Source organism: Oryctolagus cuniculus, chromosome 5 (assembly GCF_964237555.1).
Source record: "Oryctolagus cuniculus chromosome 5, mOryCun1.1, whole genome shotgun sequence".
NCBI classification, from domain to species: Eukaryota; Metazoa; Chordata; class Mammalia; order Lagomorpha; family Leporidae; genus Oryctolagus; species Oryctolagus cuniculus.
In genome coordinates, this window is record NC_091436.1 from 33,367,975 (window position 1) to 33,395,863 (window position 27,889).

Consider the following 27,889-nt stretch of genomic DNA (forward strand, 5'->3'; position numbering starts at 1 on the left):
TGATCTGTAGATACAATCTTAAGAACATGTTTCCTTCCTCTCTCCCTCCCCCTTTCCTTCCCACCCTCTTCTCTCTTTTTTTTTAGTTTTTGAGATAATATATTTTAAAATTACATTACAGTAAAAAGGCATAATACTTCACCAAATAAGAAGTAGCTTAACAAGTAAAAAGCAAAAAGACTTTAGTTTAGTGGGAATATAAACAATGGCTATAAACAGTAATTGAATGGAAAAATGACCATTTCACTTATATACAGTAAGTTTTAAAGGATTCACAGATCATTAAAACCGTAGTAGTATAACATTTTTAACCGTTGGTTTGATAAAAGTATAAGACAAAGCTTTACAAACTATTTTATGCCATGTTTCCATGAACCTTTTAAAGACTCCCCGGTTTCTTTACAAACAGCTTTGATGGCTTCCCACAATACACAGGTGTATTTCCCTCTTCTCAGAATGCCCCTGCCCCCCAATCTTGCCTCAGCCCATTCTCACCCTCACCTGACAAGCCTGCACTCAAGGAGTGTCCCCTCCCTGAGAGTGAGACATGAGCACCTATTTGTTTTGTTTGACAGCGTTCCCTGTTTCCTGCTATTGAAACACTTGACACACTGTATTCTATGCTTGTCACCAAGCCTAAGACACCATCAATTATGAAACACAGTATTAGCGTATATCACACCAAGGAACAAAAAAAAGCTGTCAATAAAATTACAATAAAACCTTATCACTTAGAGTTTTTATTTCCTACATATTGAAAGAGTTCTGTGAGTACAGTTGTGAAACCTATCAAAGAGTCCTGAGTTTTGTTAGCATTTCTTATTCAACCAACTAATCATCTCAATTATTACACCGTCAAATCACATATCACAAACTTAAGAACCTGTTGTTCAAACTCAGCAGGAAGTTTATGATATTGAAGTGTGACACCTTAATGATAGCCTTGTGTGATGAATGAATTGGGCACATCAACTGTTGTTTTGAATTTCCTTTCATCTCTTCCAAGGGATTTGGTAATTTTTCCTATCTTTGGTTGGATTGCTTGGCTTGTGATACCCAGTAGTGCACATGCATTTGAATCACCTGGGGATCTTAAATTTATTAGTTTGGGATACTATCTCAGTTCCTTCTTTTCTAACAAATTCCAGTGTCCCAGAGACCACATTGGCTGTAGCAAGGTGATACTCAATCCCTTTGCACTTTCTCAATCACAACACCTGACACAACTTCTTCACTTTGTATTTCCCTTTCTTAAGACCCATAAAGTATTTTGTTAATTTCAAGAAAATAAGAAATGGGAGTCATACCTCCAATGATAGATATTTGCACTGATATTGAGACCAAACCCCCATATAAAAAGGTAAGAACAAGCCTCTCATTTGTCTCCCTTTGCCCAAGGTGTTCTTGCCCACCTTTTAGGATTAACCACTTACCAAAAGGAATTCACTGAATTGAGGAAGTGGTACAGCTGGCCCTACAAGAGTCTCATCACTGGGCTCAATGAGTCATTTGCTTCCCCAACAGATGAGAACCTTGATGGCCATTATTTTATAGAGGGGTTTTGTTCTTGGGAATTCCAGGTCTGGGGCAGAACATACCTATCACCTACATGTATCCCTCCAAATGAAATGAAGCCCACCTGGTCATCATAAACATTCCATGAAGAACACAGCATTGCTGACCAATCAAAGGAAAGCCATAAGCATCACTGAACAACCAGGATCTTGGACACAAGCTGAACATTCACCACTCAGCCCTAACTTCAGTCTATAAGAGAACCTTCACTCCTAACCCCTAATGGAGCCTGGGAATTACGTGATATATTCCCAGATCCTTGCTCTGCACTTTGCAACATATAACTACTTTATTTCATCATTGCATTATCACAGATTGGCTTTTCTGCACATCAGGTGAGTGAACCCAGTTTGGGGGTTTTACGGCAATTCCTCCAACTGGTTTCAGGGGGCTGTTCTGAAACAATATTGGATATACATCCCCACTGCACTCTTCCTAACCTACATTTCAGATAACATTTTACTCTTATACTTTTAAAGGCATTTTAAATGGCAATTAATTTGCACAGTGACAACAATGCACATGCTGTTGGTGGACACAAGAGGATGGTCAGCTTGGGATGTTGCCTCTGGTGGGAATTGCTCAGAGAAAAAGCTTTATTGACTTATGACAAATAAAGGAGACTGTGGGAACAAATAGTTCCCTTGAAGATTGCTTCCCTGAGAAGCAGTTTGTTAGAGCCTTTATAGCAAGGGTTAGGAGAGCATCCTGCTCAAACAACACATACCTTCATGCTGGGGGTCTGCCCCTACTCCCCAAGTATAGCATTGCAAGATAGGCTTTCCTGGAACATCTTCCCCCCAAAAAAAGCTCTATGGAGCAAACCTTTCAGATTCTCTTCCCCTGGCCCTGTGCCCCCCTTTTGCCTGAATCCTACATGGGTAGCTTCACTCCCTCAGTGAAGGAAAGGTAATATCAATAGCCAAGAGCAAGTTTGCATCCACACAAACCAAGAATACTTGTGACTGCTGCCTAGCCATAGCAATTGTAAGATACCATCAGTTACAAGATGCCATCTGATTTCTCATATGTAAAAGAGCAAGGGAAAAGCATGCAACACTGTGGTTGTTTGTGCTCTCACCCCTTTTGCTTAATAGTACTGTGAGCTATCAGAGTGCGAAGATGAGAAAAGCCTTGGAGGACACCACGTCAGGCATGAGGTAAGTGTGTGCCTCTAATAGTCTCCTAACAGTGTGGCTTCATCTGGGCTAGCCGTGGTGACTCATGCTTATTTTTACCCACACAGATTTAAAATGTTCTCTGGCTGGGCCTACACAGAGGCTTAATGCAAGTAAGCTGGAAACCACCGACATGCCTTGTCAGGTAACAGCAGCCCAGGGTGGTAAAGTGATGGCTGTGGTATTAAAAATGGCCTGCCCTGTGATTCTTTGAGATTCTGGTCACTGTGATCTGCCTTTTGATACATTATGACTGGATTACTCCCACTCTCCTGGCTATTCTGTTCAATTTTCCTTTGTGTGAGTGTGTGTGTGTGTGTGTGTGAGATGGCTCTAGTCAAAGAGAAATGCAACATTCTTTATTTTATTATTCACTTGGGTCTTTTACGTCATGAGATCTCTGATAAAAGGGTGAATCCCCTGCCTCCAAAAAAGAAATGAAGGAAGAATTATGCTAGCATATTGCAAAAGCATTTCATGTAACAGTGTATTCATTAACACAGACATTGGAAATATATGATAAATAATTATTGCAAGAAAATAATGCAAAATCTCAGTGACTATAGAACATTAAATTTTAATTATCTTTTACTTCCCCAAACATGGCACCATAACAAGACAGCTATTCAAATAAAAAAAGTCTTCCTCCTAAAACTATCTCAATTGAAATAGAAATGGGATTTTTACAGTCCCAAAGCATGAGAATTTAAATAGTCATTACGTTTAGCAGATAAAAGGGACATCAGAAAGCAGCTTCTAAACTCCTTCATGTTTATACAGTTGAGATCTTTACAGTGGTTGCATTCTTATAATTCTAATATTCTTTATAATTTTAATATTTTTATTCATATTACAACAGAATTATTCAAATAATTTACAGCAATAAAGCACTTCTTTTCTGATACTTTTTAATCACCATATTTTTGGTTAAGTATTCCACATTTGGGGATGGGATGTAAAAAGATTCTTAAAGAGGTTTTGCCTACAACCTATGCCTCTGTGTTACTGAACCCACTGGAATTGCAACCCATGAGCCTTGCTAGGAAGATATATAGCCAATAATCTTACCAATCAACAGTAATAAAAAATTACATTATTTCTTCTAAGATCTTTAAGACAGGCAAATCAAAGAAAGACTCCCTTCTTATATCAGAGCAATATTCTAAAAGTAGGAAGAGATGCTTCTGAGGGTGGAAGAAAACATCCTCTAATTTTGAGATAACTTCCTTCTCAAACATAATTTTAAATGTCTTTCTTTTCACATCTATGTTTTCTATAAAGAAAATAGAGTTGTCTCTAAAAGATCAACTCTAAAAAAATTCTTTATAAGAATCTCACTGCTTGAATCTAAAATTCCTCCCAAGAAATGGATAGATCTAGCCTCAATCTTTCATCAAGAGTACTTTTAGTATTTCTTTATTCCATTTTCCCCAAACAGATTTTTATGTTGTTGTTGAATGCAGGTCTCTTTTAGATCTCTGTTCTTTGTACAAGAACCTAGTGCCTGTGAAACATGCTGATGTGCCTTTAAAAGGTCTAATTTTCAGTTTAAGTGGCTCAGTTATTAAGTACAGAAGGTACTCGGCTATAATTCCCTTCCTTTTCATGTATGAATTGTGGTTAAGAATCTAAGTTTCACGTAGTGGATTTGAGCACCACTGCTGGATGGTTACAAATTTCCATAAGCTGCCTTTGCCCTAACTAGGCTTTAACTCTCAGTTACTGACTTTCATGTCCAGCAGGAGCAGACCGGCAGTTCTGCCTACTGAGTAGGTAGAAAACCAGGAAACAGGAAATCTTTGCCAATTCCTTTGCAAAAAGAACAGTCAGAAAATCATACACCAAAAAGCTAGAGCTTTGGTGACCTCTTGTGGGATAATTAGCTGGTACCCATAAAAAAAGAGAATGGAAACTAAGATAAATTTGCTTTGTAGGTCCTGAAGTACACTGATGGAGAGCTGCTGAAAGCCAATGGGCCTGTTAGAACATAGAAATGCCTGTTTGTACATAAAATTATCAGTGAAGTGTTAATAGTTGCATTAGAGTCTATGTTTAAGACAGCTTGCATACACATATATAAATGCATATCAGTTATGATTTAAATGAAGTATTGTGTTTTAAATATATTAAAATATCTCAGAGTCTTCTATGCATAAGATAGAAACAAAAACCTTCCAACCACACATTAAATATTTCATGCTCTTTGGCAAGAGATTCAGTCACAAGGGAGTTCGGAAGAAAATTATGAAATTAATCAAAGGTAAACTGGGCGCAATGCAAGTGTTCAATAAGTAAATTAATGAAAAGTAAACAAAATGAATGATTTTCATACTAAATAGTGCACATTAATATTGTTAGTCCTATAATAAATTAAGAAATAAGTTGAGACAGCTGGCTAGATTATTGATATATTTATGGTCGATAAGATGAAGGATAAATTTGCTCACCAACCAAGTATCCATTGGTACCACACAAGGGCAGGATTCTTGAACTAGGGTTCTAGCCAATATAATAATCACTATGGTAATTATTTTGTCTTTTTTTTGGTCTATCCCCCCCTTTTTTTAACTTTTATTTGATGAATATAAATTTCCAAAATACAGAATATGGATTACAATGGCTTCCCCCCCATAACGTCCCTCCCACCTGCAACCCTCCCCTTATCCACTCCCTCTCCCCTTCCATTCACATCAAGATTCATTTTCATTTTTCTTTATATACAAAAGATCAGTTTAGCATACATTAAGTAAAGATTTCAACAGTTTGCTCCCACACAGAAACATAAAGTGAAAAATACTGTTTGAGTACTAGTTATAGCATTAAATCTCAATGTACAGCACACTAAGGAGAAAGATCCTACATGAGGAGTAAGTGCACAGTGATTCCTGTTGTTGACTTAACAAATTGACACTCTTGTTTATGGCATCAGTAATCAACCTAGGCTCTTGTCATGAGCTGCCAAGGCTATGGAAGCCCCCTGAGTTCACTGACTCTGATCATATTTAGACAAGGCCATGGTCAAAGTGGAAGTTCTCTTCTCCCTTCAGAGAAAGGTATTTTGTCTTTTATGATTAGCAAACACTTTTAATTCTTGCAAAATTTGAAGAATCAAATTTGATTTTTCTTCCAGTTAACAATAAATACATTGGTTATGGTTATGAGTTAGCTAAGTAGAAAAACAATGACTAGGGGCCAGCACTGTGGCTCAGCAGGTTAAAGCCCCAGCCTGCAGCACTGGCATCCCATGTGGGCACTAGTTCTAGTCCCAGATGCTCTTCTCTTCTAATCCAGCTCTCTGCTCTGGCCTAGGAAACCAGTAGAAGATGGCCCAAGTCCTTGTGCCCCTGCACCGCGTAGGAGACCTGGAGGAAGCTCCTGGCTCCTGGCTTTGGTTCGGCGCAGCTCCAGTCATTGCAGCCATCTGAGGAGTGAACCAGCGGATGGAAGACCTCTCTCTCTCTGTCTCTACCTCTCTCTGTAACTCTGTCTTTCAAATAAATAAAATAAATCTTTTTTAAAAAAAGAAAAACAATGACTATTAATAAGTTGATTTTCAGAATTTCAGAGTTCTGCTTTTCTTCTGAATCACTTTTTGATTCCCTGTCATTAAAATTCTTTTTCTTATTTCTGTGTTAGAGATGTGAATGTAGATGAGGGTACTTCAAGGAAAAATGGAATTAAAAGATGTTTATTTTGTGTTATGAAATCCATGTATAGTTCTTTTCACAGTACAAATTTCCCCTGAACTTTCTGATGACCCAGCATATTACCCATCACATGGCAGGCAAGGAAGAATGGTTGTTATTTGATAATCCTACTCTATATTTTCCAGCACTGGTATAGGTTTATGCACTGCAATTTTGTGCCCAGTAAAACATATACAGAAATATGTTGTAAATATTGATCCAAATGAATTATATTTTGCAAAATATTTTAATTGTATTTGTTTCTAAGGAATTTATCTAGATGTGTCCATTTTGAGAAAATATAGTTTCAGTGAAAAAAGTGTATCTTGACTATTTAGTAAAAGTTTTTTAAATAAGAGAATGTTTTATTTAAATAAAGAACATGCAGAAGAATAAGCGAGTTTACTAAAGGCATTAGGAAGTAATAATAGGAAGAATAGCCCTCTGCCTACTTCTGCAGCATTAAAATGAAATATGTACTCTGCATATGTGTCACTGACTGTGGTCCTTTGCTGCTCTTAATCACTTTATCTGATAAATCATCTCATTAACAGAAGCCCTTGCCAGAAGCAAAAGCAGATTTCTATGGTTCATTGAAACAGGAGTTGGATAATATGGCTTAGGTCATCTGATCCAATCCCTATTTTTTTTTTTTTTTTTGACAGGCAGAGTGGACAGTGAGAGAGAGAGAGACAGAGAGAAAGGTCTTCCTTTTTGCCGTTGGTTCACCCTCTAATGGCCGCCGTGGCTGATCCGATGGCAGGAGCCAGGTACTTATCCTGGTCTCCCATGGGGTGCAGGGCCCAAGCACTTGGGCCATCCTCCACTGCACTCCCTGGCCACAGCAGAGAGCTGGCCTGGAAGAGGGGCAACTGGGACAGAATCCGGCGCCCTGACTGGGACTAGAACCCGGTGTGCCAGCGCCGCAAGGCGGAGGATTAGCCTAGTGAGCTGCGACGCCGGCCGAGCCAATCCCTATTAAAGTAAACCAGCATTCCTTCTACACCAAGGTATGAAGAGTTGGTATTTGATGATTCTGGAAACCTCAAAATGATAATGATGGAGAAGATAATGTCATTGTTACACACTTGAAAAAAAAAATTAGAAGGCTAAAAACAAGCATAACAACAATGACAAAACCATAGTGCAACATCTTGCTGTGGGATGAGAAGTAAATAATGAAAGGCGAGTTGAAGGGGGATGGGATTCTGGTGCAGTGGTGAAGATGCTGCCTGGGATACCAGCACCTCCTATCAGAGTGTCTGGGTTTGAGTCCCAGCTCTGCTCCTAATTCTGGCTTCCTGCTGATATGTAGCCTGGGAGGCCGCAGGAGGTAATGGCTCAAGTAGTTGTATTTCCGCCACCCACAGGAAGGACCTAGATTGAGTTTTGGTTTTGGCTTTGGCTTGACCCAGTCTTGGCTATTGCAGGTACTGAGAAGTGAACCAGCCTTTCAAATAAAGTAAATAAATTTACTGAAATAAATTGAATCAAAATATCAGGTAACAAGATCTAGAGCTGCAATGGCTTAAGCATAGCCCTTGGACTTTCATAACTGACATTTCATCAAAATACTTCTATTTTCCACATGCTCTGCAATATTACCTTTAGAACTCCAGAGAAATGCATGTGTCCATATAAAGCGTTTCCTTAATAATCGAATTATTTGTAAATTCTTAAGAAACTTAAGATATACCTAAGATGCTGATAATTTGTCTATTGATGTTTTTATTTCCTCCTTGAAATCCAATTCTGAATGAAGCTGAAATCTGAAGTTTCAATACTTTAGAATATAGATGAGGTTGGTGCTGCATCATAGTGGGTAAAGCCACAGCCTTCAGTGCCAGCATCCCATATGGGTGCCAGCTCAAGACCCAGCTGCTCCACTTCCAATCCAGCTCTCTGCTATGGCCTGGAAACCAGTAGAAGATGGCCCAAGTCCTTGGGCCCCTGCACTCGCGTGGGAGACCCAGAAGAAGCTCCTGGCTCCTGGCTTCGGATCAGCACAGCTCCCGCCGTTGCGACCAATTGGGGAGTGAACCAGTGTATGGAAGACTTCTCTCTCTGCCTCTCCTTCTCTCTGTGTAACTCTGACTTTCAAACAAATAAATAAATAAACCTCAAAAAAGAAAAAAAGAATATAGGAAAGTAGGAACAAAGGCTATTGAACATACATCACAAGACTAAGAACTAGGTTACCTAACACAGCTGTATAAATATTAACAAGTTTCTCTTTGCTTATATTTGATTCTAAAGCTGTTACTTAAGAGATTGTGCCTTAATCACAAATAACTAGAAACTACCCACAAAACAATATTTTCTACATTATAAGACCTGTAGTTCAACCTTGGAAACTGGATATGTTCATAACTTAGGGCTAGGTTTTACATCAGATGTAGAAAAATAATTTGAGAATTTAGTAATTGCTTTTCCCTTGCTTAGAGCATTTATCTTTGTTTATATAAGTGTAATATTTTTAAATTTCTAATACTGGTACTCAGAAAGTTCTGAAAATAATTTTTAATTCATAAACTTCCAGAATTAAAAATAATCGATAGTAATCTACCACCCAAACATAATTAGCTTCATATTTGCATAATATCTTTTGGTCTTTCTACAAAGATAATCTTACTTTTACATAATTGCAATTTTAGAGTTACATGCATCCCTTTATCAGGCAATTTTTTTCTGTGTTTTCTACAGTCTTCATAAGTGTCATTGTAGAGATGAACAATATTATATTAATGCATCATTTGTTTATTTGTATATAAGCTGTTTGTAATTAATCTGCTGTTGACAATGATACTGCAATGAACATTTTCATATAAAAGTTTTAGGAGAGCTTTATTTTACTAATACTTTCTTCTATATCTCTTATGAAGTAGTTTTAGGAGCTGTCAGGATTAAAGCAAAAAATGATATGGCACACTGCCAAGGGTTTACTCAGTAGAATTTATTTGAAGGGTTATTGACCAAACCATGGGAAGGATTAAGTGTACCCACAAGGGGAAGTGAAGCACACAGAGGCCAGCAAAAGTGAGAGCCATCACAAGCCATTAAACAAAGTGCCAAAGTAGGCAGGCTGGTAAGAGCTGTAACTCTGGACAAGGGCAGCTCAGGTAGCTGGCAAGGGACACAGTCATCACTGGAATCATGGTAAAGTCTGGAAGCACTGGATAAATACTCCTACCTCCTCTCTTTCCGTCTTTCTGTCCTGCCATGGCTCAACCCAACCTGAAACTGGGGCTCGGTATGTAGGAGGCAGAGGGAGGGAGGAGCAGCAGGGCAGAAGAGGGGGTGCCCAGGTGATGCAGTCCACAGAGGTCAGCCTCCTGGGGCACAGAGAATGTCGGCACAGGGAAGTGAAACGGTAGAAAACAATCAGCACAGAAGCCCTAAATGTTTATTAATTTAGAACTGTAGTAGAAAAATATTTAAAATGTCAAATCTTTCTCACTACTCCCTGCCCCATTTACTGCTTTATTTTATTCCATAGCACTTGCCTTTCAACATATTTTATGTCACTTTATTATCCAGCGTTTCCACAAGAAAGCAAGTTGAGGGTAAGAATTGTACCTGTTTTCCTGTGTACTGCTGTGACCTTAATATGTATTTGTTGAATGAATGAGTAGATTAAGGAAGATGTATACCCAGTGAACCAGAAAAGAAATATTCATATGAGACTCTTTAAAATATATGTTACTATAAGAGTAAGAAATGCACTCTGAATGTTTAAAATTATAATGTGAGTTTTCAAAGCAAAGTCCTGCAGTTAAAACCATTTTCAAATAAGGTAACCATACCCCTTGCCTGCAGAAATACATTCCAATGACCCTTGAGGATGCTTAAAATAAGGATAATACCAAACCCTGTATACATACATACATACATATATATGCACACACACATATATCCTCTGTTTTTGCCTATATATATTATGCCTATGATAATGTTTATATTACAAATTAGCACAGTAAGAGATTAATAATAACCTAATAATAAATAGAACAATTATGAAAATATACTGTTATAAAAGTTATGTGAGTAACTTTCTCTCTCATTCTCTCTCCCAACTGCCACAGAGCAGGTATCATGTATGGTGTAGATATGATGGACAAAGGGATGATTCACATCTGGGGGAGGATGGAGCAGGGTAGCATGAGATTTTATCACACTACCCAGAGCAGTGCTTAGAACCTAGGAATTGTTTGTTTCTGGAATTTTCTGTTAATTTTTTAAAGACATTTATTTGAAAGATGGTGACTGACAGGGAGTGGTGAGAGGAGGGAGTGGTGAGAGGATGGAGAGAGAAAGAGAGAGAGAGAGAGAGAGAGAGAGAGGTCATCCATCCACTGGTTCACTTCCCAAATGACCTCAATAGTCAGGTCTGGGCCAGACCAAAGCCAGGAGCCAGGAATTCAATCCAATCTCCTACAGGAGTGGCAGAGTATCAGGTACTTGAATCATCATCTCCTACTCCCCAGGGAGCTAGATTGGAAGCAGAGTAGTAAAGACAAGAGCCAGTAATCCAATATGGGATGTGGGTATCCCGAGAGGTGGTTAACCCTCTGTGCCACAACACTACTCCTTCATTAATATTTTTGTGGTTGACTGCAGGCCATTGAAACTGAGGAAAGCAAACCCCTGGTTAGGGAGGAGATTATTCTATAATTTTCACAAGAAATAATCAAAAGGACTCAGTACAGCTTTTAAAAATATCTCTGATTTTCCATGAGTAAAATGAATATAGTGAGTTCTTATTTAAAACTAATTCCATTAATATAATATAATGCCATAAAAGACAACAGAAAAACAAAGAACTGCTTCATACAAGTTGATCTTTTATAATGGCTTAACTCTGACTTGAACACCAGGGTACTTGAACCACATTTTCAGTGTCATTTCTTTCCTGTGTAAACTTAGATCTTCTTTTATTATTCACTTAAGGGTAAAGTTTTGAGAGGCCAAATGACCCACATGAGCAGATGTGTTATGAACATCTAGTCTCTGTTATGTACAAAACCTTATACACCTGGGTATATCAACAGGTTCATGGGAAATGTGCATTATCTTTTAATTCCATCTTCCCTGAACTTTTTGAAGTATCCATGTAGAAGCATCATGTTAAAAAATTTATTCAAACACTTGCTGGAACATAAAACCTCCGAAATCCTGTCTCACACACAGTACCCAAGTCCAACGAACAGAATTACTGGAGACACATGGAGGTCTCTTCATTCCTTACCCTAACATGCCTAAAGATCCTTCCCACAACTGCCAGATTCTGACAAAGGCTCAAGCTCCAGTGGCATTTGTGCTAAACCTCCATACACATTAGCATTTTCTTGGTCATTTAAATCTCTCTTCATTCTTTCCAGTTACCTTGTGAAAATTGGTTGCAGGCTCTTTAATAGTTGGGAAAAGGGAGATATTAAGTAGCCTTCCTGAGGTCATAGCTATTAAACTGCACAGCTGGGATTTAATCCAAGGTTCCTCTGATTTTAAAAAAGCGTGTCTTTTATGCTACTCCACCCTGCATTGTGACTCAGACGTGTAGTAAAACAACATAAAATATGTGCGCTTCTAATACAGTGGTGGTGTACATTAAATGACAAATAATTACTTGCCATTATAATTGCTTTTCTCCAATGAGGGTATTAACTTGAAGTATATATTTGATTTAACTTCATTCTGTTTTGTTTAACAAACATCTATTGAATGCCTACTAAGAACTGGGAGTCTCCTAGGTTCCAAGGCTACAGGACGAGTTAGGCAGGATGTTGGCCATTGAGGTCTTTCTGGTTGCATCTCAGCAACAGGATTTCAGTCGATGTGAAAAATATTCTGAAGAGGAGCATGGAGCACCTGGCAATGGAATGGTGAGAGTAAACCCTTTAAGGATTCAATCGAGGCAATGACATGGTTGGATTTGCCCTTTAAATGGAACCTAATGACAGAGGCAAGGAAGATGGACTGTGGGTGTCAAAATGAGGGGAGCTGAGGTGGATGAAGAGGCCAAAACACTAATCTAGATGAGTGAGGATAAATTCCTAGACTAGGGGAGTAATAGTGTGGCTAAAAAATAGCAAGAAAAGCACAGGAGCATAGAGAATAAAATCAGCAGGATGCAGTGACTGGAAAAGTGAGTAGGAGAAAAGAAGGAGTTGCGATGACTCCAAGATTTCAGGCTTTGGTCTAGAATGATTGATGGCACCACCAACTGAGGAGTGTGTGTGTGTGTGTGTGTGTGTGTGACTGGGGGACCTGGCACAGAAGACTTGTAGTAACCCTCTTACAGCAGCTTATCCTTGGGCAAACATCAACTTCAGCAGCATCAAAGCAAGGCTAATAGTACAGATTTCATAAGGATCTTGCGGGCATTAAATGCAATAAGGAATCCAAAGTGCTTAACAAAATACCAAACATACAGAAAGAATTCACCAGACACAAATTGCTATTGCTGGCAACCCCTACTAAAGAGTGCTTTGATATAATTAACTACATTGGAACTCTTTTGACGTTGAGCCTATTTCACCTAGTTATGGTCCTTTCAAGTGGAAGTTTACGTTGCTGGGCAGATTTGAGGAAGGTTGGCTTATAGATGGTTGTAAATACTGTGGAATTATATAAAAGCCACACCCTACCTGCAGAAAGTGTGTGTAGGGTAAGAAGAGCAATGGGCTGAAACAGAATCCTAAGAGCACCATAATGCTGGATTAAGCAAAGAGAAAGGATAGAGACTGGAGGACAGAGGAGGGGAGTGTCAGTGAAAATGAAGGAGTAGTTTAGGGTGTTCAGCATGCTGAATGAACAGAAATGTGCATTTAAAATAAGGTCACCTACCCTTAGCTAGATGTTGTCAGGGCAGGGCTAGAAGAAGCAATTAGATTTCAGTAGGTGAATGAATGGAAGACATGGTTATGGCTAAGTATAAACTACTCTTTCAGAGAGCCCCGCCGAGAAGGGAGTTAGAAAAGTGACTGATTTTTAAGTGGCAGGCAAATTCAAGGATTTTTTTTTTTAATTAGAGAGACATGAACCTAAGGAGAAGATACATAAGGAGAGGCAGAAAAAGAAAATAATTGATGAGCAGATGGAATAATGTTCTAATCAAGAGCTTATGTGGGGCCGGCGCCTCGGCTCACTAGGCTAATCCTCCGCCTTGCAGCGCTGGCACTCCGGGTTCTAGTCCCAGTCAGGGCCCCAGATTCTGTCCCGGTTGCCCCTCTTCCAGGCCAGCTCTCTGCTGTGGCCAGGGAGTGCAGTAGAGGATGGCCCAAGTACTTGGGCCCTCACCCCATGGGAGACCAGGAGAAGTACCTGGCTCCTGCCATCGGATCAGCGTGGTGCGCCGGCCTCGGCGGCCATTGGAGGGTGAACCAAAGGCAAAGGAAGACCTTTCTCTCTGTCTCTCTCTCTCTCTCACTGTCCACTCTGCCTGTCAAAAAAAAAAAAAAAAAAAAAAAAAAAAAAAAAAAAGCTTATGTGGAAAGCCTGGCTTCACAAAGAAGGGGAAAAGAATCTCATTTACTGAGATTAGAGAGAGAAGAGTCAAGGATAAATGAGTTTTAAAATTTGAGGGAAGATGTAAGTGAAAGTTTTCTTCTTAACACCTCAATATTCTCAATAGAATGAAACGAAAGGCCAAGATACCAACAGAAAGGTCTCAAGGAGGTGCTGTGACTTCTCTATGGCTTGAGTATGTCCAGCAAGGGCTCATGTGTTGGGAGCTTGTTCTTCAATGTCGCTGTGCTAAGAGGTGGTGGAATCTTTAAGAAGTAGGGCCTAGTGAAAGGTTCTTATGTCACTGAAGGAGCAGCCCTCAAAAGAAATTATAATTCTCATGGGACCCTTGAGTTCTTATGAGATTGATCTGTTATGAGTGTACTTGACCCCTGAATTGCTGACTTCCTGTTAGGCAATGTGTCCTCTTCCTCCCATGCCCTCTCACCATTATGATACCATCTGCCATGAGTTCTTCACCAGAGCTGAGCTAATTCTGGTGTCATGTCCTTGAACCTCCAGAATTGTGAGCTAAAGAAAGCTGTTTTATGTGTAAAGTTAGCCTTGGGTATTATGTTACAGTCATGAAAAGCAGATTAATATGGGGAGGTAGCAAGAATTTGAAGTTCTTGAGAAAAGTAGTAGGAATAACTCACCAACTACCTAGAATAGGCCCATCACGCATGGATAAAACCCCAGATAAGCTGAATGTAATTTTGGCCCACAGAAAAACATGCAAGTGATTTTTTTTTCTAACACCACTCAGCATCTCAGATATATGCATAGGAATGTTCAGGGGTATAAGAGATTGAGGTGTTGATGCAAAACATTTACTCCAGCAAAAAGTTACAGGGTCCAAGTTAAGGAGGAATATAAACAAGTGGTAGAGAAACTGGTGTGACAGCCATGAGACTAGAGATGCCTATGGGCTCAGAAAGAGGTCTATGGAGAGTAAGGCCTAAGGAAAGAGTTGGAAATTATAGGAGGCAGCCAGTTTAGGGGATAAGAATGTTCTGAGTATATCCATAGTTGTCAGTTTTTCAGTGAAAAAGGGATGTGAAAGTCAATAGAGTGGGAGAAGCCGAGCATTGAAGGCAGTGAAGGTAATAACAGCACCTGGAGCAGAGGTGTCAGTCTTGGGGGAAGTGAGTAACCTAGAAAGCCAGGCATCAGTCATGACCAGGAGGTTAGTGAGCCCTCTGTAAGTACAAAGAAGATATGCAATGGGTTTCCAGGACTGGTGAGGGGCGTGCCATACGTGTTGATCCACAGAGAACTGAGCAACAGAAGAGGGAGAGAACACAATATCCTGGGGGTATTTGTATTTCCACCAGTCACCCAAGTGAGAAGGCTCTAAAGAAGTTGAAATCGCTCTTTAAAATTCTAAAAGAAACTTAGTATTAACTGCTAGCACAGGAATATTTGACTTGGAATTGTCTAATATATGCTTATTAGGGGAGTCCAGAAAGAGGAAGCTTAAACTAAATCTGCCTTGAGTTTCAGATCTGTAGAAGTCAGGCTGTTTCTACCTGCTCCAGCTCAGTTACCATTCTTTATCTTCAAAATGACCAAGTTCTCTCACTGCCTTTCAAATAAAATGGAAATAAATAATTTTAAAGTAAAATTCATTATTAGAAGCCTTCTATAAAAAGTATGATAATAGTGAGCTGGCGTGAGGTTTATTTATTTATTTATTTATTTATTTGAAAGGCAAAGTTAGACACACACCCGTGGGGTGTGGGGGGAGGAGGGATAAGAATGAGAATCTTTCATCCACCAGTTCATTCCCCAAATGGTAACAATGGTTGAAGCTGGACCAGGCTGAAGCCAGGAGACTAGAACACTATCTGGGTCTCCCATGTGGGTGGCAGGGACATAAACACTCATGCCATCTTTTGCTGCTTTCCCAGTAGCATTAGCAGAGAGCTGGACTGGAAGTGGAGCAGCCAGGTCTCAACCAGTGCTCATATGGGATGTTGGCATAGTATGTGTTGGCTTAAACTACTGCACAAAAATGCCTAGCCCATGCTGGCCTGGTTTTTATCCTGTGTGTATGTGCACAAATTCTGTCTCTGTGTTTATCTGCATTATAGTAAGACTATTGGAAATTGTAAATGTGTGTTGCAAACTACTAAAACTCTGGAACATTTGTAATCCAGGAAGTCAAGGCTGATTTATTCCAGACATCATTTGACAGAAATGGCACATCACAAAGTAATAAAATGTTATGAGATTTTTATTGCAAATAAGCCTCACTTATGCTTTCAAAGGAAAAGAATTGAAAAGGGGAACATTTTTAAATATCTTCAAGATTAATGGTAAGAACTGAATTGGTCATGCCACAGAATAGCAAGGGAATATACAATTTAGTTAAGACTGCACACATATATGCTGTGGTTTTTGGAAACAGTTTTCACCTTGGGTATTTATTAGGACAGTATTATATTCCCAAAAACAATAATAATGTTTTATTTAATCATCCTGTTTGAAATAAGTTTAAGTCCACAGCTGCAGCATGTTGAATTTTTTAAGAAACAAAGTCAGTCCAGTTTCATGAGTTTGGGCTTTTTATTCCATATTTGAATTTATTTTTCCTGGAAAGGAAAAATAGTTATAGCAGCACCTGGTATACTGCCATGAACATAGAGGAGGCTTAATAAATATTTATCACTGTTGAAGTTAGAAGGAACACTGATCTGCACTCTGCATGATATATTGGATTAGGACCATATTGCTTGCAAAAAGCATAAACATTGGGTACAGCATTTGAATCTTAGGCAGTTTTTGAAAATTACTATTTTGCAGGTGCCCAATCTGCTATAGAAAGGGTAAAACGTTACTTATAACTATGATTAAGATGCATTAAGATCTAAAAAACTGTTTAGAAAGGCAACATGCTAGAAGTTCTGGCTCTTTTGTGTCATGATCTGATTGGTCTTGGCAGGAGAGCTAGAAGAGAACCCAGCTGTGGATCTGTAGGAAAGAGGGAAGTAAGCCAAGATTGGTGGGGGCAAGGACAGCCTGATAGATATGACTATAGAATGTCCCCTACTTTCAGCCACCAAAAGAACACACAAAGCCTGAGTCCAAACCAGACTTGTGTTGATAGCCATCTTCTCAAATAAGCCAGGTGGGAGCACGGTGCCAGGAATTGGTTATGTGGGAAAAGTTATAATGCGATGGATGACGGTTTTATGCTTGGAGTGGGAGGAGTGGTCAGAGTTGTAATAGGGCCTTAGCCAGTGGGCTGCAGAGGGGAGAACATTGGGATGAGATCCAGGTCTCCTAGAGGGAAGAGATTGGCAAGACTAGTCCATTTCTCAGGCCCAGACAATTTGGCTGGGATTTAAGGCTGGACTCCATTACTGGCAGAAAATCAAATGCAAACAAAGAACAGAGGTAAAAGTCTAGGTACACAGAGGGTTAGGGTCAGAATAAAGGGGTTTAATATTGATGGCCACATAGATGTTTATACAAGGCTCACCCAATAGCAGGCTTAGGGCAGTAGATGGATTCCAGACTGCATTTATTGATAGGAATGGAACTACTAACATCCTGCCAAGGTTGGATCTCATTTGAATAACAACTTGATAGTGCTGTGTCTATAGATTTACATTGTGTAGTATCTGCTACTAGGCGCATGGCTATACAAGAGCTATCTGTGTGGGACATTAATTCTATATTCTGAAATAAATACTTCAATAAACTGAAAATTATAGTAAATTGACCATTCACTTAAGTGCTTAGAAGGCTAGCCCCACAAAAGGTCTCCTTGTCTTTCATTCACTGAAGAATGCCATATGCCTAGCTGGCACATGGTTAGCATTTAATGGGTATTTGTTGAAGTAAAGACTGAATTAATGAAGTATTTACTGCCATTGCTATGGGTTTGTAAAACTTGGAGAAAAATATTTCCCTTTCTAGTTACATTGTACTTTTATTATTATTATATTTAATCACAATAATACTATAATTTCAGGTCAACAAGAGACAGACACAAATAATTTTATGATTTGATTTCATTAAAAATGAGATAGCATTATTTTGCTTATCAAGAAATCTAAACATAAGGCGTTATAATTGTTAATTTTAGGAGTCAACTTGCCTGGGTCACAGCATGCTTAGATATTGCATCAGACACTATTCTGGGTGTTTTCATAAGGGTATTTTTGAATGAGTTTATCATTGAAATTGATAGGCTGAGTAAAGCAGTATCCCTCATGTGTGTGGACCTCATCCAATCAACTAAAGACCTGAATAGAATAAAAAGATTGACTGTCTCATAACAGGGAATTTCTCCTGCCTGACTGCCTTCAAGCTGGAACACTGAATTTTTTCCTGCCTTTTAATTTAAATTGAAACATTGGCTCTTCCAGGGCCTTTGGCCCACAAGCCCTTTTTATTATTATTTTTTTTATTTTTTGACAGGCAGAGTGGACAGTGAGAGAGACAGAGAGAAAGGTCTTCCTTTGCCTTTGGTTCACCCTCCAATGGCCGCCACGGCCGGTGCACCGCGCTGATCCAATGGCAGGAGCCAGGTACTTCTCCTGGTCTCCCATGGGGTGCAGGGCCCAAGTACTTTGGCCATCCTTCCACTGCACTTCCCTGGCCACAGTAGAAAGCTGGCCTGGAAGAGGGGCAACCGGGACAGAATCCGGCGCCCCGACCGGGACTAGAACCCGTTGTGCCGGTGCCGCAAGGCGGAGGATTAGCCTAGTGAGCCACGGTGCCAGCTGGCCCACCAGCCTTTGGACTGAACTACACCATTGACTCCTAGGTCTCTGGCTTTCCAACTGCAGATCTCAGGACTTGTAGGCTTCCACATCTGTGTCTGTCAACTCTTTATTACATATTTACATAAACATCCTATTGGTTCTCTTTCTGCAGAAAACTTTTACTAAATAGGGAGATGCAGGGAAGTTAATTCAGTAGCTCAATAGCATCAGGGATCAGCTTCTTGTCACTTTCTTATTCTGCCATCTTAGCATCCAGGCTCCCCCACTTGGCTGCGTCTCTTCATGGCTCAAGAGGCTGCAGAAGCTCTAGATGTCACTTCTTCACACAGGCACATCCAGAGTCAGAATAAAGTCATTGCTTCTTCAGGGTTTCTTTTCAAGAGCAAGCCTTTCTTAGAATTCCAGCCAACTTCCCCTTTCACATGACCAGAAGGATCACATGACTCTGCTTAAATCAGTCTCTAAAGAACACAATAAAATCACCATGATTGGCTAAACAGATTTATCTCCTAGAGCAGGGGATCCACTTATTTTCCTTGATCCATGGCTTCATAAAAAGGGAACAACTGACTAAGTTTTAACAGCAAGAAAGGGGGGAAATGGCCTTGAGAGGAACATCTCCTTGCTACATCTATCCTGCTTTTAGCCCTCCATTTCCATGCAAGTGTGAATCTTGAATTTTGTTAATGATCTGGAGCCTCAAAACTGACTTTTTTTCACTAAGTGATTGGGAACTATAGGATTCTAGATTCCATAGCCTGTATCTCCACCTGCTGCTGCTGAACTGAAACACGCATTCCCTGTATTTATCGATTCTTTTTCTAAAAGTTTATTTACTTAATTTATATGAAAAACAATGAGAAGGGTAGAGAGATGAAGAGGGGGAGAAAGAAGAAAGAGAAGGAGAGAGAGAGAGAGAGAGAGAGAGAGAGAGAGAGAGAGAGAGAGAGAATCTACCATATGCTGTTTACTCCCCAAATGCCCACAAGAGCTGAGAATGCACTAGGCTAGAGCAAGGAGTTCAGAAGTCCATTTTGGTCTCCCATGTGGGTTGCAGTGACCAAACTACTTAAGACATCACCTGCTGCTTTCTAGTGCATTAACAGGAAGCTGGATCAGAAGCAGAGGCAAGACTTGATTCCAGGCATCCATTAAGGGATGTAAGCATCCCTAATGGTAGCTTAACCTGCTGTATCACAACACCCACCCCGCTCAGTCCATTCTTGCTATTGTAATAAAATACCTCAGACTGGATAATTTATAAGTAATAGAAATGTGTTGCTTACAAATCTAGAGGCTGGAAGGTACAAGATCACTGTACTGGCAGATTCTGTGTCTGGTGAAGGCCTAGTCGCCTAGAATAAGGCCTAGAATAAAGAGTGCAGAAAGTCAAAAATCTCTACAATGAAAATTGCGACATTCTTCACAGATCTAGAAAAAATGATGCCAAAATTTCTATGAAAACACAAGAGACCCCAAATAGCTAAAGCAATCTTATACAACAAAAACAAAGCTGGAGGCATCACAATACCTGATTTCAAGACATACCACAGGGCAATTATAATCAAAACAGCCTGGTACTGGCACAAAAACAGACAAGTAGACTAATGCAACAGAACAGAAACTCCAGAAATCAGTCCATGAATCTACAACCAACTGATTGTTGGCAAAGAGCTAAAATCAATCACTGGAGCAAGGACAGTCTCTTCAACAAGGTACTGGGAAAACTGGATCTCCACATGAAGAATTATGAAACTAGACCCCTACCTTACACCTTACACAAAAATCTACTCAAAATGGATCAAAAACCTAAATCTACAACCTGATACCATCAAATTACTAGAGAACACTGGGGAAACTCTGCAAGATATTGGCACAGGCAAATACTCCAAGATATTGGCACAGGAAAAGACTCCAAAAGCACAAGTAATCAAAGCCAAAATTGACAAATGGGATTACATCAAGCTGAGAAGCTTCTGCACTACAAAAGAAACACTCAGCAACGTGAAGAAGCAACCAACAGAATGGAGAAAATATTTGAAAACTATGCAACTGATAAAGGGTTAACATCCAAAATCTATAAAGAGCTCAATGCGACAATAACAAAACAAAGAAACCAGTTAAGAAATAAGCAAAGGATTTGAACAGGCATTTTTCAAAAGAGGAAATTCAAATGGCCAACAGATACTTGAGAATATGCTCAGGATTCCTAGCCATCAGGGAAAGGCAAATCAAAACCACAGTGAAGTTTCACCTCACTCAAGTTAGAACGGCTCTCATACAGAAATCAACAAACAACAAATACTGATGAGGATGTGGGGGAAAATATACCCTAATCCACTGTTGGTGGGAATGTAAACTGGAACAGCCACTGTTGAAGACAGTATGGAGATAACTCAGAAATCTAAGTATAGACCTACCATATGATCCAGCCATCCCACTCCTGGGAATTTACCCAAACCAAAAGAAATCAGCATGTGAAAGAGTTATCTGTACCCCTATGTTCATTGTAGCACAATTCACAATAACTAAGATATGCAGTCAACCCAAACGTCCATCAACTATTGACTGGATAAAGAAATTGTGGTATATATACACTATGGAGTACTACTCAGCTGTAAAAAAAAAAATGAAATCCTGTGTTTTGCAACAAGATCAACACAACTGGAAACCATTATATTTAGTGAAATAATCCAGTCCCAAAAAGACAGATGTCATATGTTTTCCCTGATTCAAAATAACTAATAGAGTACCTAAAATGTAATGGAGTGAAATGGACATTTTGAGATTGGATGATTGTTTACAGCCCTTGTCTCTTCTGTTGAAGAACAGTGTTTTCTTCTTATTATTTGTTGAAATCTTTTACTTTGTGTAGGTTTAACTTTATGATCATTAAGTAAACTGGAAATAGATCTTTAAAAATTTAAGCATAGGAATGGGAGGAGGAAGAAGGGTTGAAGAACAGGTGTGAGGGAGTGTAGGGTGGGAAGTATCACTATGTTCCTTAATTTGTGTATATGAAGTATGTGAAACTTGTTTAACTTAAATAAAATTTTAAAGAAAAAAATAAAAATAAATGTCAATAAATGTGTGTGCATATATATATATATATTCAGACACATAAATTCATGTATAACATATCTCACATATATAGAAAGAGAAACACACAAAATCAGTAAAGAATAAAGAGGACCAAAAGTAAGCTATTAATAGACAAAAAAATGTCACCAACTTTCTTAAAGTGATTAAGCAGGGGTCAGAGTCATTGTACAGTGGGTTAAGTCACTGCCTGTTATACCAGCATCCCATATGAGTGCTGGTTGGGGTCCTGGCTGCTCCATTTCAGATTCCTGCTAATGAGCCTGAGAAAGCAACAGTATGGCCCCTGAACACTCATGAAAGATCCAGAAGAAGTTCAAAACTCCTAGCTTCAGCCTGGTCCAGCCCCAGACATTACAAGTATGTGGAAAGTCAATCATTGGATGGAAGATCTTTCTCTCTCTCTCTCTCTCTCTCTCTCTCTCTCTTTCTGTGTGTGTGTGTGTCTCCTTTTCTCTGTGTAGCCCTGCCTTTCACATAAATAAACTAAGTACTTACTCTGCTTAAAAAAAGAAAAAGAATAATTAGGGGGCCAGCGCTATGGTGTAGAAGGTTAATCCACCACCTGCAGTGCCAGCATGCCATGTGTGCACCGGTTTGAGTCCCAGCTGCTCCACTTCCAATCCAGCTCCCTGCTAATGCAACTGAGAAAGTAGTGGAAGATGGCCCAAGTGCCTGGGCCCTTGTACCCACCTGGGAGACCTAGAGGAAGCTCCTGGCTCCTGGATTCTTGTGGCCATTTGGGGAGTGAGCCAGCAGATGGAAAATCTCTCTGTCTCTCTCTCTTTGTCTCTTTCTCCCTTCCTCCATCTCTCCCTCCCTCCCTTTCTTTCTTTCTCTCGTCATAACTCTACTTTTCAAATAAATAAATATTTAAAAGACAAAAGCAATTAGAGGGGCCAGTGCTGTGGCATAGTGGGCTAAAGGCCCAGCCTGCAGTGCCGGTATCCCATATGGGAGCTGGTTCGAGTCCCGGCTGATCCACTTCCAATCCTGCTCTCTACTATGGCCTGGGAAAGCAGTGGAAAATAGCCCAAGTCCTTGGGCCCCTGCACCCATGTGGGAAACCCGGAAAAAGCTTCTGGCTCCTGGCTTCGGATTGGCACAGCCCCGGCCATTGTGGCCACTTGGAGAGTGAACCAGTGGATAGAAGACTTTTCTCTCTCTCTCTCGCTCACTCTCGCTCTCTCACTCTATCACTCGCGCTCTATCGCTCTCTCTGCTTCTGCCTCTCTGTAACTCTGCCTTTCAAATTAATAAATATTTAAAAGAAAAAATCAATTAGAAGAGTAGTGTGGTGATATTAATGGTCATATTCAAAGAGAAGAGATATATTCATGTCTTAATCCCTACAATCTGTGAATGTTAACCTTATTTGGTAAAAAGATCTTTGCAATCAAAACTAAATCAAGGATTTTTTAAAAGATTTATTTATTTATTTGAAAGTCCGATTATAGAAAAAAGAGGAAGGGACAGAGAGAGAAAGATTTTCCATCCACTGGTTTGCTCCTTAGATAGCCACAACAGCCAAAGCTGTTACAGGCTGAAGCCAGGAGCCAGGAGTTTCTTCTGCATCTCCCAGGTGCTTGGCAGGGGCCAAGCACTTGGGCAATCTTCTGCTGCTTTTCCCAGGTCATTGGCAGGGAGCTGGAATGGAAGCAGAGCAGCCAGGATATGAACCAGCACCCCTATGGGATGCGAGCATCTCGGGCTTTACCTGCTATGCCACAATGCCAGCCAGAATGAAGGAGCTTTAGATAAGGACATCATCCTGGATTTTTCTGGATCAGTCTTAAATCTAATGATAACTGTCCTTATAAGAGTGAAGCAGAAAGGGGAGACTACATAGACAAAAGAGGAGAAGGTCCTCTGAAGACAGTGGCAGAAAGTGCAGTAATGTAGCTGTAAGCCAAGGAATGCCAACAGCTAGCAGAAGCAGGAAGAAGTAGTGAAAAAAAAAAAAAAAACCACACAACAACAAAAACAAACAAACAAACCAACAAACAAAAACATTTCCCTCTAAAACCTCTTGAGGGAGCATGGTCTTGCTGACATCTCAGTCTTTCATTTCTGGCCTCCAGACCTGTGGAATAATACATTTCTGTTGTTTTAAGCTATGAAGTCTGTGGCAATTTGTTATTGTAGCTCTAAGAAACTAAGACAAATGGGTTCTAAAAAAGCTGAAAAAATCGGCCTTGCAGAAATATAAAGAAGCTCAGAAAACACCTACTGGGAACAAGTAGTAGAATATGTAGTTAAAATAATGCCATTAATTAAAATTAGTATATGTGATAATTACCCCATAACCCCCTATTTCTAACCCCAGTGAGTGGAAACCTCACTTGCCAGGTATTTGCCACTGCAGAAACTGTGCCTTCTGGAGAACTGCAGGGCAGCCAATGTGGTACTTCCCATCCAAACACCTAAAGCAAAGATGATCAGTTGACAAGGCCAGTCCACATCAGTTTCTCATTGCCTTATTTTTAAAGAAATAACTAAGGAATACTGACATTTTGAAAATGCTCCAGAATTAAAGAGAGACCAAGAGAGATAAATAGAAAACAAATCTACAAAGAAAGTTGAAATAATTCAAGGAACAGGCAGGAACAATAACAATAAAAAAGGAAGGTGGTCTATTTATTGGATATGCACAGAGACAGTTTTTCCAGTTAATGATCTGTACCCTTTTTTGGTCTGAACCCACCCTCTTGCTTGTAATAATCGAACTGGATTCAACATTTGCCTTTACTGGTTGGCTCCATGTATGTTCTGCTGTGACAGGTGACTCAAAAGTTTAACTTGTCTACAAGGTATAGCACACCCGAGTGGTTATAGGCTATAGGTCATTTTTTGCTTGGTTGTTTTAAAAGCAGGGCCTGTTCTTCATAAAAATAAATATTAGTTTGTAACTGGCCTACTTCTGGCTTCTGTACCTCTGCTTGCTTGATAATGGCCAAGGGCACCAGTCTATGGCTTCTCCTGTCTTCTCCTGGCTGCAGTCACGAGATAACACAGGTGGCACCAAGGTCAGTGATGCCATGCTTGACCCTGACCGGGAACAACTGAATAATTTAATCATTATATTTTTCAATAAGGTTAAAAAGAAATTGGCTGATTGGCCAACCGCTTCTCACTTCTGTATGCCTGCTTTCTGCTTACAGAAGCCTACACACGTGATTAAATGACTAATAAAAAGTAGGTTTTGCCTTTAAAAACCCCCTGCAACTGCAATTCAGGGCTGTCTTTTCCGGACTTTCTCTGTGAGAGGGCAGTCACCAGGTGGCTAATAAAGACTCCTAATTTGACCTCAATTATCTCGCTGTGTTTTTAATCTGTGTGCTCCACAACACTGCCAACTGAGGACACTGGGAGCTAAACTTGCAAGGTCAGAAGGCAGGAGGCATTTTATAGTTTATTTTATTTGACACTATTTTATTGAGCTACGATTGGTATATTAAAAGCTATACATATTTAATGTATATAAATTGCTGACTTTGGAAATAAGTATACATCCTTGAAAACACCATTAATGCAGGCCATAAATATAACCATCGTTTCTCAAAGATTCCATTGTTTCTTTTCCTCTCCGCATCCTTCTTTTGTGTGTGTTAAGAATACATAAAGTATCTACCCACTTAGCACAGTTTAAATATACCATATGGTTTTGTTTTTTTTTTTGTTTTTTTTTTTTTTTTTGTTTTTGACAGGCAGAGTGGACAGTGAGAGAGAGAGACAGAGAGAAAGGTCTTCCTTTGCCGTTGGTTCACCCTCCAATGGCCGCCACGGCCGGCGCGCTGCGGCCGGCGCACCGCACCGATCCGATGGCAGGAGCCAGGAGCCAGGTGCTTTTCCTGGTCTCCCATGGGGTGCAGGGCCCAAGCACCTGGGCCATCCTCCACTGCACTCCCGGGCCACAGCAGAGGGCTGGCCTGGAAGAGGGGCAACCGGGACAGAATCCGGCGCCCCGACCGGGACTAGAACCCGGTGTGCCGGCGCCGCTAGGCGGATACCATATGGTTTTGTTAGTTATAGGCACCATGCTAAAGAGTAGATTTACAGAATTTATCTGATATAAGTAAGGTTTCATATTCTTTCATGAACACTTACATAATTGCTCCTCCTTCTAACACATGGTAACCATCATTCTACCTTGCTTCTGAGTTTGAGTAATTTAGATTCCATAAACTGGGGAGATCAGAAATATTTGTCTTTCGTGTCTGGCTTTTTTCACTTGGCACAATACCATTTAGGTCCATCCATATTATCACAAATGGAAAAATTTCCTTCATTTATAATGCTGAGTAATATTCCATGGCAGTATATGCCACATTTTTTTCTATCTATTCATCTGCCAATGGACATTTAAGTTAATAACATATCCTGGAACAACCAATGGGTCAAAGAAGAAATCAAAAGGGAAATAAAAAATACATTGAGCAGACACAATGGCAAAAAACAATCTAAATGAAAGATCCTGGTGAACAAGACCCCAGCAGAAGGAACAGGCCATCAAGGAGACAGGCGCCTTTCTCTGAAGGGAGGAAGGAACCTCCACTGTGATACGGCCTTGACTAAACAAGTTCAGAGTCGGTGAACTCAAGGGGCTTCCATAGCCTAGACAGCTCATAGCAAGAGTCTAGGGTGATTGCTGACATCATACATAAGAGTGCCAATTGTTAAATCAACAACAGGAGTCACTGGGTACATGCTCCCCACATAGGATCTCTGTCCTTAATGTGTTTTACCATGAAACTTAAAAACAACACTACTAGTCATACAATACCCTATACCTTGTGTGGTTGTGTGAGTGCAGCCAGTTGAAATCCTTGCTTAGTATATACTAAGTTGATCTTCAGTATATGAAGGTAATTGAAAATGAAACTCGATGAAGGGCGGGATGGGAGAGGGAGTGAAAGAGGGGAGGGCCATGGGAGGGAGGGAGGTTGGGGGGGGAAGCCACAACAATACAAAAGTTGCACTTTGTAAATTCACATTTATTAAATTAAAAAAAATCTATAACACAAAAAAAAAAGAAAAAAAAGAACTTAATACTTTACCCTTTTAGTATTTTTTATGTTCTACTTAAAACTATTGGTTGAACTCTGTAATTAATACACAATTACTCTTAGGTGTTTAATTAATGCTATAACTAGTACTCAAATAGTATTTTACACTTTGTGTTTCTGTGTGGGTGCAAACTGTTGAAATCTTTACTTAATATATGCTAAATTGATCTTCTGTATATAAAGATAATTGAAAATTAATCTTGATGTGAATGGAAGGGGAGAGGGAGTGGGAGAGGGGAGTGTTGTGGGTGGGAGGGAAGTTATGGGGGGGGAGCTATTGTAATCCATAAGCTGTACTTTGGAAATTTATGTTCATTAAATAAAATAAAATAAAAAAAATACATTGAGCAAAATTGGAACTGCAACTTATGGGATGCAGCAAAAGCATGTCTAAGAAAAAAGTTTACAGGGATAAATTCCTACATTGAAACAAATGTAGAAAACAAGATAGACCCTAAATAAACTACCTACCTTTACACATTAAGGAACTAGAAAAAGAATAAACTACGTCCAAAATTATCAGAAAGAAGAAAATAATAGACTAGAGCAGAAATAAATCAAGTAGATACTCAAAAAACAATAGAAGAGATTGACAAAAAAAGCTAAAGATTGTAAAATTTTAGCTAGACCAACCAAGAAAAAGAGAGAGAAAAAAAAAAAACAAATAAATAAAACTGTAAGTGAAAGAGGAGTCATCAAAACAGATACTACAGAAACACAAAGGATAAGAAACTACTATGAATAATCCTGTATCAATCAACTGGATAACTTAAAAGTAATAGGTAAATTCCTAGAAATGTACAATCTACAAAGACTGAATCATGAACAAACAGAAAATCTGAACAGAGCAATAATGAGTAGGAGACTGGGGTCTAAGTAAACTGGAGTCTTTAAAATCAAATAAAATCAAACATCAAAAATCAGAAAAGACTTTCAGAAATTACAAATATGGTTGCTAAGGTAAGCTTTTCAGTAGATAATTAGAAGATTAAATCTGTGGCGTAGCAGGTTAGCCTCCGCTGTGGTGCCAGCATCCCAAATGGGAA

General features: G+C 39.6%; 2 long non-coding RNA genes across 6 annotated transcripts in view; one reads left to right on the top strand and one right to left on the bottom strand.

Moving 5' to 3' along the window:
* The window catches only part of LOC108177478 (uncharacterized), a 347,101-nt gene that overhangs the window by 307,571 nt on the left and 11,641 nt on the right, over positions 1-27,889 (bottom strand). The gene's annotated exons all lie outside the window — the stretch shown is intronic.
* LOC138849729 (uncharacterized) lies at positions 2,602-6,282 on the top strand. Its single transcript, XR_011388861.1, has 3 exons — positions 2,602-2,735; positions 2,822-2,898; positions 6,063-6,282. It is a non-coding gene; the product is annotated as an uncharacterized lncRNA (long non-coding RNA).